The sequence below is a fragment of the Musca vetustissima genome, unplaced genomic scaffold (assembly GCF_032173495.1).
Source record: "Musca vetustissima isolate MV318-11 ecotype Yass unplaced genomic scaffold, APGP_CSIRO_Mvet_v1 utg12562, whole genome shotgun sequence".
Classification (NCBI taxonomy): domain Eukaryota; kingdom Metazoa; phylum Arthropoda; class Insecta; order Diptera; family Muscidae; genus Musca; species Musca vetustissima.
The window spans coordinates 33,855-46,882 of NW_026883811.1; positions in this window are offsets into that span (position 1 = coordinate 33,855).

Genomic DNA, 13,028 nt, shown 5'->3' on the forward strand with positions numbered 1-13,028 from the left:
AAAACAGGGCTTATAGCGACAGTACGAGTATTTCCAACAGTTAAAAGTATTTCCAAGAGTAATATACTATCGATCTTTAGCAGTTTTTTTTGGTCTGGCAATCATTTTTTTAAATTTGGACCTATATACGTTCACATGAAGTGGGCCGATAATCTCTATTTTCGAACATAATTTGTGTTGGAAAAAAAATCGAAGGGACATTTTGCCACCGACGACAAATTATCTGAAATGGATTGGGTCCAATGGTATTTGAGGTCTTCAACGATATTTTCATAAGGTACATATCTTCATAACATAAGGTACTTACTTCAAAACAATTACAAGTATAAACTGCCTTCAACCGTTTGTTCCGAACACACAGCAACATCATAATAGACTATCACACTGAATGTAGCGCCGCATTGAAAACATCTTAAAAATTGGCAAAAAACAAAAAAGACGAACAACGCACAAAAACAAAATACATGCAAACTTTATATTGAAGAAATCAATGAGAAATCCGCAAACAACCATATGTCTCTCGTTTATCTTGTACATTTTCATATGGTTGCATGTTTAGTTATTAATCAATAAAGAAATATAAATGGATTTTCCTTTATATTTTAACCACATATAATCGCACAAACACATACATAAATACGTACAAGAAGACACTTAAAGAATTTGTGGTCAAAAATATATGAATTTATAAATACAAAATTTTGTCATGGGTGGTGTTGTGGTTGCAAAAATATTTTTTTAAAGAAAGAAATAAAACTTTAGTCTAATAAAATCTCAAAATACACATTTTTTAAATAGTATAAGCTTTATTTAAAAATATACAACTATTCCAAATATTTTCATTTGAAAGTATTAAAAATATCCATATTAGTCACCAAAGTGAATATCATAAAATATTCACCTTAATAAAACGAACATTAACCTCGATGAAACAACACAGCATAACGCTCACTTGGTAAGTCTCGAGGCTTATGTTTATCGGCGTGCGTTTCATTGCACTTTGAATTGTGTATTCCAACACTTTTCTTTAGTTGTGTGTGTGCATGATTTCAATACCGAACACCATTCTTCATAACATCTGCTGCATTTTGTTGCAGTTTAAAAGGTTTCAGAAGCTTTTCAGAATGTCAATCAATCCATCATGCCGGTATGCCTGGTCAATCACATATTGTTTTAAAGCATCTGTCTTTAGAGAGCCGAAATTCGTCGTACAAAAATAATCGAACACGCACATGTTAATACACATGCAAAAAAATAATAAATACTCTCACTCAAATATGCTTTCTGTATGTATGACTGTATGTATGTGTCATCATGAAATATTCTTAAAATAAAATATATTGACTTTCAATCAGCCTCCATCAATTCCCAGGATGGTCTATGTCAATGTGACATGTTTGCTAGACTTTTGGTTGTTGTTTTTTTTTTGCTGGTACAAAAATGTCACATAAAATAAATACATACACAGAGTATGACTCAAGTTTATTTGCGGTAAATTTAATGTGGAAAATTTGATTTGAAAAAAAAAAAAACTCAAGTGGCATGAAAACATCAATTAAACCGTATATATGTAGATATGTGGGGTACACGTGCAAGTATATGTTACGTTTTTTATGATCTCTTAAATGGGACCAAACCGGTGGAAAATATTCACTTTTTATACCCTACACAACTATGTTGTCAGGGTATTATAGCTTTGTGCAGCCCCAAGAGTTTGTAACGCCGCGAAATATTGGTCCTAGACCCACCTTTATGTATACCGATCGTCATATCTCGACTAGCTGAGTCGATCTACACATGTGTGTCCGTCTGTCCATTATAATTTGTAAACACGATAGAGGCCACAGTTTTGGGACCAATCTTCACGAAATTTTGCATATAGGATGGGTTCGGTCCAATGAAGACCCTTATAGTTTTTGGAAAAGATCGGTTAATATTTAGGGGATGAAATGGACCAAATACTTTATTTTTGTCGGTTTTTCTGGTCGCTTCAGAGGCCGCAATTATGATCCAAACATCGTGAATTTTTATATGGAGATAAGGATCGGTCAATATTTAAGGATCGGTCAATATTTAAGGATCGGCCAATATTTAGCGGGTCAAATGGACCCTGACTTTTTTGTGAAAATTGCAAATTTTGTATTCTATTGCATATATTTACCGCTGAAGGACATAGAGCCGAGAAGATGATAGTATATCCAAGAGGAGTGGTTGGCTTTTAAATTAATACCAATTATATTGTCATATGTACACGTAAATATTTACAGGTGCTTACGTATTCAAATACTATTTAATATACCATTACCACACTAGAGGGCGGAAATTAGCGCTTATCGCTTTGAAATGTTCCTTCAGGTTCCAGTTATGGTCAAGGACAACGCCTGTAATTTTCGGCGATGATCAGATAATAATTTTGGGATGAAGTGGGCCGAAAAATTATTTGTGTTCTTTTTGATTCGATCTATAGGCTACAATTATAAGCCGAACATCAGAACACAATCCACTGTGAAGGGAATATGGACAAGTAATTAGAAGGACTGTAAGGAAGAAGTGCTGTTGACATCTAATTTGGCAAGAGGGTACAACTAAAACGAAGTATTGCCCAGGGTCGTAATAAAAATCTGCAGAATTTTTGAGTTGCATGGTAGTTGTGTAGGGTCCGACTATACTGTTGTGTAGGGTCCGACTATACTGCTCCGCTCACTGGTTATTACTTTATTTTAACCAATATAGGTTAAAGAATAAGCCAAGAAGCGTCGAATGGCGTATAAGGTGTTCTAACTAAAATTTGAGATTCCAAATTTTGTAACTCGATTTTTGGCTGCCCATAGATATACTTTTTATACCCCCAATCGCACTAAGGTACGGTAAGAGCGTGCAAATTTGTCTAAATATGGCCCATGATCGGAGTTTAGATCCGCAGAAAATTAGCATTTAGTGTTAGTTGTGGAGGGTATCATATGATAACTAATGCTTTGAAAATATATATTTTAATACAAACCTTGTGTAGAAATATATATATATATATTTTTTTTTAAATACAAGCCTTGAGTAGATTCTTGATTTTTTTTAGATACACTCCTTGTGTAAATCCTTAAAAACATTCTTTTTAAATACACGCCTTGTGTAGATCCATAAAAAAAAGTTTTTCAAATTCACGCCTTGTCTATATCATTGAAAAATAGTTTTTTTAACTTCACGCCTTGTGTATACCCTTGATGTTTTTTAATTCACGCCTCGTGTATATCCTTGATTTTTTTAAATCTCCGCCTTTGTAAATCCTTGAAAATAGTTCTTTAAAAGATTCACAAAAATACACGCCTTGTGTAGATCCTTGACAAATATTTATACCCTTCACCACTCTGTGGTACAGGGTATTATGTTTGTAAGAGGCAAAAGGAAACGACATAGACACAGGGTTCTTTTTGACAATATGCATTGAATCACTTTCTAAGTCGATTTATGCATGTCCGTCCGTCTGTCCATATTAAATTGTAAACAAAGCACAGGTCGCATTTTTGTTCGGAATTGGATGCAATTTGGCACAGCTCGTCTATTTGGCCCAAGGACGAACCCTATTGAAAATGGGAAAAATCGTTTCAGATTTAGATATAGCTCCCATATATTTTTAGTGTGATTTAATGTAAATGGTGTACCAAAGTCACTATATATTTTTCGATTTGCACAAAATTTGGCACAGCGTAACGAATAAGGTATATAATGATGTGTGTAAAACTTCTTGAAAATCAGTTCAGATTTAGATATAGCTCCCATATATGTGTTCCACCGATTTAATGTAAATGGTTCACCCATGTACCTATATATCTTTCGATTTACACATAATTTGGCAAAGCGTATTGAATTGAGTCTAGAATGATATGTGCAAATTTTCTGTTAATGGTTCACCAAGGTCCTATATATCTTCCGAGTTGCTCGAAATTTGGCATAGCATACTGAATTGAGACTAGAATGATGTCTGCTAAGTTATCTGAAAATCGGTTCAGATTAGATATAGCTCCCATATATATTTTCGCCCGATTTAATGTAAAAGGTGTACCAATGTCCCTATATATCTTTCGATTTGGACGAAATTTTGCATAGCGCACTGAATTAAGCCTTGAATGATGTGTGTTAAATATCGTGAAAATTGTCCGATTTTAAGATCCAAAGTTAGGCCGATTGCCACACATTTTTGCACAACGTACTAAAGTTTGTTTAACATAACATGTGTCAAGTTTTGCTGAAATCGGTTAGATCTAGATATAGCTCCCATATATTTTCGTCCGATTTTAAATAAATGGTGCACCAAAGACTCAAAGTTAGACCGATTGACACAAAATTTTGCACAATGTACCTAAGATAGTATAGTGTGTCAAGTTTTGTTGGAATGCGTCCAGATTTAGATATAGCTCCCACATATAGTTTCGTCCGATTGTATGTCTATTAAGAACAAAACGTTCTGAAATTAGTCTATCCTAACCTGTGACAATTTTCGTTGAAATCCGTTCATATTTGGATATAGCTTCTATATCTATTTCCGACTAATTTTAGGTACATGATGCACCAAAACCCTTCATGTTTTTTCAGAATAAAATGAAGTAATTGCGTGTAGATCTACAGATATAGACCATATATATTACCGACCGACTTCATGTAAATTGGGCTCCAAATATTCAACGGGTGCCCGATTGATATTTGCTTTAAGGGGACCCCCCCATTGTCGGGGTCAAACATTTTTTGATTTAATTCCAATATGCACTAATTCAAGAAAGTCCCTACAAAATTTCAAGTGAAAATCTCAAGAACTCTTGAAGATATAGTCGATTTATTGTGTCAGCATAAAGTGACGGCTAAAGGGCTTCTCAAACTTTAAACGCGTTTTTCTCTTTCGCGAATGGCGGGCACGATAACTCAAAAACTAATAACCCAATCGATTCCAAATTTTTACACGTTTCTCTGTGAGTGTATAGCTATATTTTTGTAAATTATTTTTCTTCTCTTTTAAATCTTCAAATATATATGTGCAAAGTTACAAACCTTAATAAGCATTGGTATTGATTTACCAGCCCATTGAACATCTTGGAAAATTAAAATCGAGAATGGGCGGTTCCCTTAAATCGATTTACTAAGGCGGTTCACATTTAGATAAAGGTCACATATTTTAGTTCATCCTATTTCATGTTAATGGCCCTTCTATTAGGATGCATCCGTTTAATATACCCATAGTGGTGAAGGGTATCACATAGTTGGCCCCGTCCGACTTTACTACTTTCCTTACATGTTTTTTAATCCACGCCTTGCGTAGATCCTTGAAAACATTTTTTTAATCCACGCCTTGTGTAGATCCTTGAAGAACATTTTTTTAATCCACACCTTGTTGTAGATCCTTGAAGAACATTTTTTTAATCCACGCCTTGTGTAGATTCTCGAAGAACATTTTTTAATCCACGCCTGGTGTAGATCCTTGAAAAACATTTTTATAATCCACGCCTTGTGTATATCCTTGAAAAATATTGTTTTAAAAAAATCCATGCCTTGTGTAGATCCTTGAAAATATTTTTTTTTTAATCCACGCCCAGTAAAGATCCTAGGAAAAACTGGCTGTGTATAGCCTTAAAAAATAGTTTTAAGAAAGTCTCTTGTATTGTAAAATATATGGGTTAAAAAATCTACGCCTAGTGTGGATTCTGGTGCAGGTCCTTGAAAAGTTCCCACTACGCCTAGTGTAGGTCCTTGATTTTTTGTAATCCACACCTATGGTAAACCTTAAAAAACTACTTTTTAAAAAATCTACATATTGTGTAGATCGTTGAAATATATTATTTATAAATCTATGTAGAAACATGCACATAAAATTGCCTCCCCAATGGATTTTTATCGGACTTATACATAGTTAGATTGGCTAAAATTTTAAATATACCGAAACTGGGGATGTGAGCTTAAAATTTGTGAGATTTAAGCTATAGACAACCGAAATGCCAAATTTCAGCCAACGTTTTAACTTCAAAGCTTAACCCAAATGTTTGATATTGGCAAATGATTTGACATGTTTTGACATTCAATCGATATGATTGCAATTCGACCTTTTAGCTTCTTACAAAATGAATTTTGAAATGGTATCTGCATTTCCTTACCTTCGTAGTTCATTTAATCGAATTTTAGTCAAAATTTGATACATCTGAAATATTTTACTCTTTCAGTGTATTTATCACTCATTAAAATGTCTTCATAACTATTTTTCTCAATAACAAATTCATGATTTTACATTTCATGGTCTCAATAAATATACCATCTCAAGCTATTTGATCGATTTAGTACAACAATCAATTTACAAGATGATCAAAATATTTAGAAATAAACAAACACAATCAAAAATCATTCAAATAATTTTTCATCATCAATGTCCATCCCCAAAATAAACATTTTGTTATTTTGTCTGTCTGTCTGTCGCACAATCAACAACATCATCGCCATCATCATTATTATGAAAAGCGCCACCAGCACCAATAGAAAATTATGATAATCTTCATTAGCCACAAACAGTTTCACTTAAATCATTAGCTAATGCTGCCGGTGTTCAATGAATTTCGTTGAGAGTGTGAATGTAGGTGTGTGTTGTGACAGTGACCATGAAATTAAAAATTTTGTAAAACGAAAAAAAAATCATCAGTCCCCTAATTACAAATCTCAATTTTTTTCTCCTTCCCCAACGAATTTTTTGATTAATGGATGATATTCAGATAACTGTGCAGCGGAGCATACCCAGTGAATATTTATATTTTCTGTTATAGGATGAAGTGTTTTTAGTTATTCCTTTTGTAACATCAATAAATACACTGTGCAACAAATTTTTGTTGGTGGGCGGAAAATTTCTTATGTACATAAATGTCCTCGGCGGACCTAGAATAAAACATTCGCCAAAGGTTAAAACTCAGAGTAGGTTTTAAGTTTCTAGTCGCAGTTTCCAACCCAATAGGATTTTTATACCCTTCACCATAGTATGGAGGGTATATTAATTTTGTTTTTCCGTTTGTAACTCATCGAAATAATCATTTCCGACCCTATAAAGTATATGTATTCTTGATCAGCGTAAAAATTCTATGACGATATAGTCATTTCCGTCTGTCCGTTGTAATCACTCTAGCGTCTAAACGAATTGAGATAGATGACCAAAATTGTGCATAGAGTCGGGCCCCCAGGGCCCCCCCCCCCTGCGTACGTCCCTGGGTAACTCCCAATTTCCAGTTTTTGGGGGGTTTTGACTGGATTTTTTCACCGAATTGCGTGTAATTTATTGGGTAGCAAATCTCTCCACAAAAAATTATAAATGTAGGTCAATTTTCTCGGGTAGTCCCCATATAAGGGTAGCCCTAATTTTCGATATTTTGAGGTTCTTGAGCGCGTTTTTCTACCGAATTCGCTGGTATTCTGTAGTCGTATATGGTTACAAATCTCCCCACCAAAAATTATTAATTTTCTCCCTTTTTATGGGTAGTCCCCATATAATTTCCATTTGTTCCGTGTGTTGCGGGTAGTCGTTACGGGGAATAGTCATTTTTTACCCTACAAAGACTATTTAGCCATCTGTTGTAAGCATTCCGCCTTCTAAAGATATTGTGATAAAAAAAACTCAAATACGACGATAATGAAATATATCGGCAGACATTTAGGCATCTCCCCAATATGAAGGAAAGAATTGAGATAAACAATTAAAATATTTGGTTCAAAATTGGGATATACCGGTCATTAATTAGGCATAGCCCTCATATAATGATATCCCCAAATATTCACTATTTCCTACACTATGTAATCAATATTGGTCCCCCTTTTGGCATAGTCTCATATAACTTTGTAATCTAAATTACAGTAGTTTAAGGATTTTATTCTCTACCATGCCTTATCAGTATCAGTCCACTTTTTGGATCTTACAGATTTTAGGAAAAATCCCCATTAAAAATTGCTGAAGTTTGTATTTGGTGTACATAATGGTTTACATAAATCGGTTTGTAGAATTATTGGTATATGCCCACTTTTTGGTATGTTCCCTATATTTTCATTGCATGTATCAGTCAGTATAACTATGGTGGAGGGTATCCAAAGTTCGGCCCGGCCGAACTTAACGCTTTTTCACTTGTTAAAACTAGACATGGAACCCATATATAGGTTCTAATCATTTTATATAATTTGATGGTCCTGTCTCATTATACCCCACAAAACTAGGCTGTAAGGGTATTAGAGCTTTGTGTGGCACCAAAAGTTTGTATCGCCGCGAAATATTGACCCTAGCCTTACTTTTTAGTATACCGATCGTCCATTATAAGGAGGATTTGTCCACAGCTAAGGACAAATCCTCTCGAAATTTTGCGTATGGCTAATGAAAACCCCTAATGTTTTTGGTAGCGATCGGTAAATAGTTTGGAAGTGAAATGGACCAAAAACTTAATTTTTGCCTATTTTACTGTTCGACACAATTTTTACTCGAACATCACGAAATTTTACACAGAGAAAGAGGTATGACCACAGAATAAACATGTTTTTTTTTTTTTTTTTTTTTTGAGAAGATCGGCCACAATTTTTACTCGAACATTACGAAATGTAATTTGTGTGAAAAATGACATCATTTGTATTCAATGACGTATATAAGTACTATCCGAAGGACATAGACCCGTGGAGTTTTAATATATCCAAGAGGAGTACCTGATCTTTAAACTGATATTAATAGTGATGCATCTACTCGGACGTGGGAGTTATAGTTAAATACCTACAGGTGTCTACGTATTCTGATGTTATTTATTAACTAGAGGCCGGAAATCGCGATGGAATTTTACATGAAGTTCCGGTTGGGGTGATCAGATGATATAAAGGGGATAAAATAGACCTCAAATTTCATTTTTGTCAGGTTTCCTAGCCTGTCTAGTGGGCATAATTATTGAAATTATTGAAAAACACTGTCCAGGCTCGGAATATAGATCCGTCGGCACCGTCTAACAATAGATTTCTGGTTATCCCGTCCACATTTTCCAATTAAATTGGATGCAATTCGGTATATCGGATACTTAGATATTTTGTAGATCCTAGCCTTTTCTCAGTCAAGGTGGGGTCCTAGTTAAATACTAACTATTACCATACTAGAAGGCTGGAATATAGCGCTGATCGCTATGGAGTTTTGGGATAAAATGGACCGCAAAGTTTTTTGCCACGTTTTCTAAACTTTCTAGTGGACATAATTATAAGCCGAACATCACAAATTTTACTCGGGCAAGGTGATATGTCAATATTTAGGTCAATAATGAGCGAACAAAATTAGTGTGTAAAATTAGAAATTAAACTTCGGTTGTAGTTTTTTAGGGTAGGTCGGTCCCGTCCCCTGTTTTTTTTTTTTAATATAGTGGCTGTTATTTACATGGCCGTGATCAAAATTGATAACAGACTTCCGCCGAAAAAAAATGGTAAGTTTTTTTATATAAAACCAGTAAGGAAAGTAGTAAAGTCGGACAGGGTCGACTATATCATACCCTTCAACACTTTGGGTATATTCTACATATGTATCCTAACAGAAGACGCGTTTTTGTTATATATCGATATCTGAACCGATTTCAGGGAAACTTGCCAGAGACTAATTTATACTACATCAGTACGTTGTGTCAATCGGACTAGATATGAATTCTTTCACGAAGCTTAGCAACATCATTCTGGACTTAATTCAGTACCCTTTACCAAAATTCGTGCAAATCGAAAGATATATAGGGTCTTTGGTGCACCAATTACCTTAAATCGGACGAATATATATATGGGAGCTATATCTAAATTTGAACCGATTTTCACGAAACTTTGCACACTTCATTCTAGACTTAATTTAGTACGCTGTGACAAAATTCGTGCTAATCAAAAGATTTCCAGGGACTTTAGTGGGCTATTTACCTAAAATCGAGCGAAACTATATATGGGAGCTATATCTAAATCTGAACCGATTTTCACGAAACTTTGCACACATCATTCTAGACTTAATTCAGTTCGTGCAAATCGAAAGATATATAGGGTCTTTGGTGCACCAATTACCTTAAATCGGACGAAGATATATATGGGAGCTATATCTAAATTTTAACCGATTTTCACGGAACTTTGCACACATCATTCTAGACCTTATTCATTACGCTGTGCCAAATCGAAAGATATATAGGGACTTTGGTGCACCATTTACCTTAAATCGGACGAAAAAAAAAATATATATATATATATATATATATCTAAATATATATCTAAATCTGAACCGATTTACAATTTAACACCAACAGACGGACATGCATAAATCGACTCAGAAAGTGATTCAGTGCATATTCTCAAAAGGAACCATGGGTCTATCTCGATTATTTTTGCCTGTTACAAACATATGCACAAAGACATAATATCCTGTACCACAGTGTGTTGAAGGGTATAAATCTGATTCAGCCGATTTTGTTGAATAACGTGCTCAATATCTCCAAACTACAGAGTAATGGAGAGTCCGCTTATGTGGGACCTACCCCGAAACGTAAGTCAATATTAATAGTATTTGGTACGGAGATTGAAATGTGTTCACGTAGACTCCATATAAAGATTCTGCGCCTATTTAGGTCTTTTGCCCATAAAATTTTAAAATCTGGATATCAGAGGTTAAAAATATTTCTAGAAAATGTTTACACTCATTACAGCTTTCATATAAACGATGCCTTTTAAATATTTCCAAAATGACTGAAAAAAGCAATTCAATATACATACGTCCTAAGGAACTCCCAGAACTATTTAACGCTATGCCATTTTAACTTAGCACCAATTAAATTGTAACAATCCAAGTTTTATTTTTTTAAGTTCTTTATGGTTCAGCACGAAAATGGACGTTTGTAAACCATTACATGGTACAATTCTTGATATCGCCGGAAGAGAATATCAAAGATGCAATTCTGAACATAAATTTTGTCTATTCATGATAAGACGAAAAATTGTTTTCTGGGTATATCATTACACGGGCATAAATGTTGGTATATCTGTATACACACATGTGCATATATAAACATTTATGTTTCCTCATTCATGCTCAATCATTTCCAGGTGGCATTTCAATGATATCTTTGATTTGTACACACAACAAATCAAACACACACACACACACCGACTCAGCCATTCATGTGCACATTAACACACTGATGTACGATTATGCCCACAAAGAAAATTGGTTAATTAATTTTGAAAATTTCGGCGGTGGCAATGATGACTTTTTCGCCATTTGTTTATGGAAATTCATTTAGGTGTAAAATTGTTAAGTGTGAAAAAGTTTAGAAGGGAAAAACTCATAAATGTGTGTTCATTCTAAATGATTTGTATGTTTTTGCAGAAATGCCTATGGCCTGATGACAGTCGTCAAGTATGTACAAATGTTTATGGTATGTGTATAAAAATGAAAGATATTTGGAACGAATGTCTCTCATAGCGGAAAACTGATAATAGGAAATATACATATTTTATATTTTTATAGCCTGATAGCATTTGGTAGTCTATATTTGGCACCATGTGATTTGTTGTCAACGCTCTACTTACTGAAGGGGTGAAACATATTTTGACTGAGCAATTTGTGCCTGATATTAACATGACAAGTGCATGTGCAGATAGCAGCACATCAACAAGGGTCCAAGGGGTTTTTGTTAAAGAAAAATAAAATATGTTTTTTTGTTATTTAAGAGCGAAATTGGTTCTATAGAAAAGAAGTAAGGATAGAACCGAAATCGAACAAGTCCAATTAATGGTAACCCTCTTTTTAAGTGGAAATTTCGGGGATTTTCCAATGGATGTAAATAATTTTGACGGTTTGTAACTTTGTCTACAACTATATGGAAACTTAAAGGACAAGAAAAAATTGTATAATCATACCCAACACAACTATGTTGTCACATTTAAGTATACCGATCGTCATATCTCGACTAGCTGAGTCGATCTAGAAATGTGTGTCCGTCCGTCCATTATATTTTGTAAACACGATACAGGCCACAGTTGTGGAGCAATATTCACGAAATTTTGCATGTAGGATGGTTTCGGTCCAATGAAGACCCCTATTGTTTTTGGTGAAGATAGGTTAATATTTAGGGGTTGTACTGAATGTTAGTAATATTTGTTCACCTCTAGTCCATCAAGAGGGTGTAACTATCGCGAAATATTGTCCATGCTCAGAATATAGAACCGCAGAAAGTTAGATTTTCGTGGAAGTTGTGTCCGACTATACTACTCCGTTTTGTCTTTCCTATGTGAGAGCTATATCTAAATTGGAAGCAATTAGAACCCCTATAATGTCAACTCAAGTCAAGTTTGGTCGTTATTGGTTATGTTCGTGGTAATAAACTAAACATATTCCGTATATTGTCAAAATTTTTAACTTTCTGGTCTAGACTACACTAGGTGTTCTCAAAGGCGAACAGATAAATATCAATACGGTCCATATTTTGACGTAGGTCCGACATAAAGACCCCGCGCTATTACAGATATTTTTAAGTTACTAGTCGCATATTAAAACTGAACAGAATTTTCAATGTTAAGCATAGACCCCATTTAGGTAATTTGATGGCCCTGTCTCATTACACCCTTCACCACACTGTGGTAAGGGTATAATGTCTTTGTGCATATGTTTGTAAGAGACAAAACTAATCGAAATAGACTCCTTTTGAGAATATTCATGGATTCATGGATATTTTTGTGAACAAAGCACAGGTCGCATTTGTGATCCGATTTGTATGAAACTTGGCACGGGTCACTAATTTGACCCAAGGACGAACCCTATTGAAATTGGAGAAAATCGGTTCAGATTTAGATATAGCTCCAATATAAAGTTTCGTCCGATTGAGACAACATTTTCCACAGAGGACTGAATTAGGTCCAGATTGATGTACGCGAAATTTGGTTGAAATCGGCTCAGATTTAGATATAGCTCTCATATATAGTTTCGTCCGATTTTGTGTAAATGGATCCCAAAATTAATGCTTGTCCGATTGAGACAAAATTTT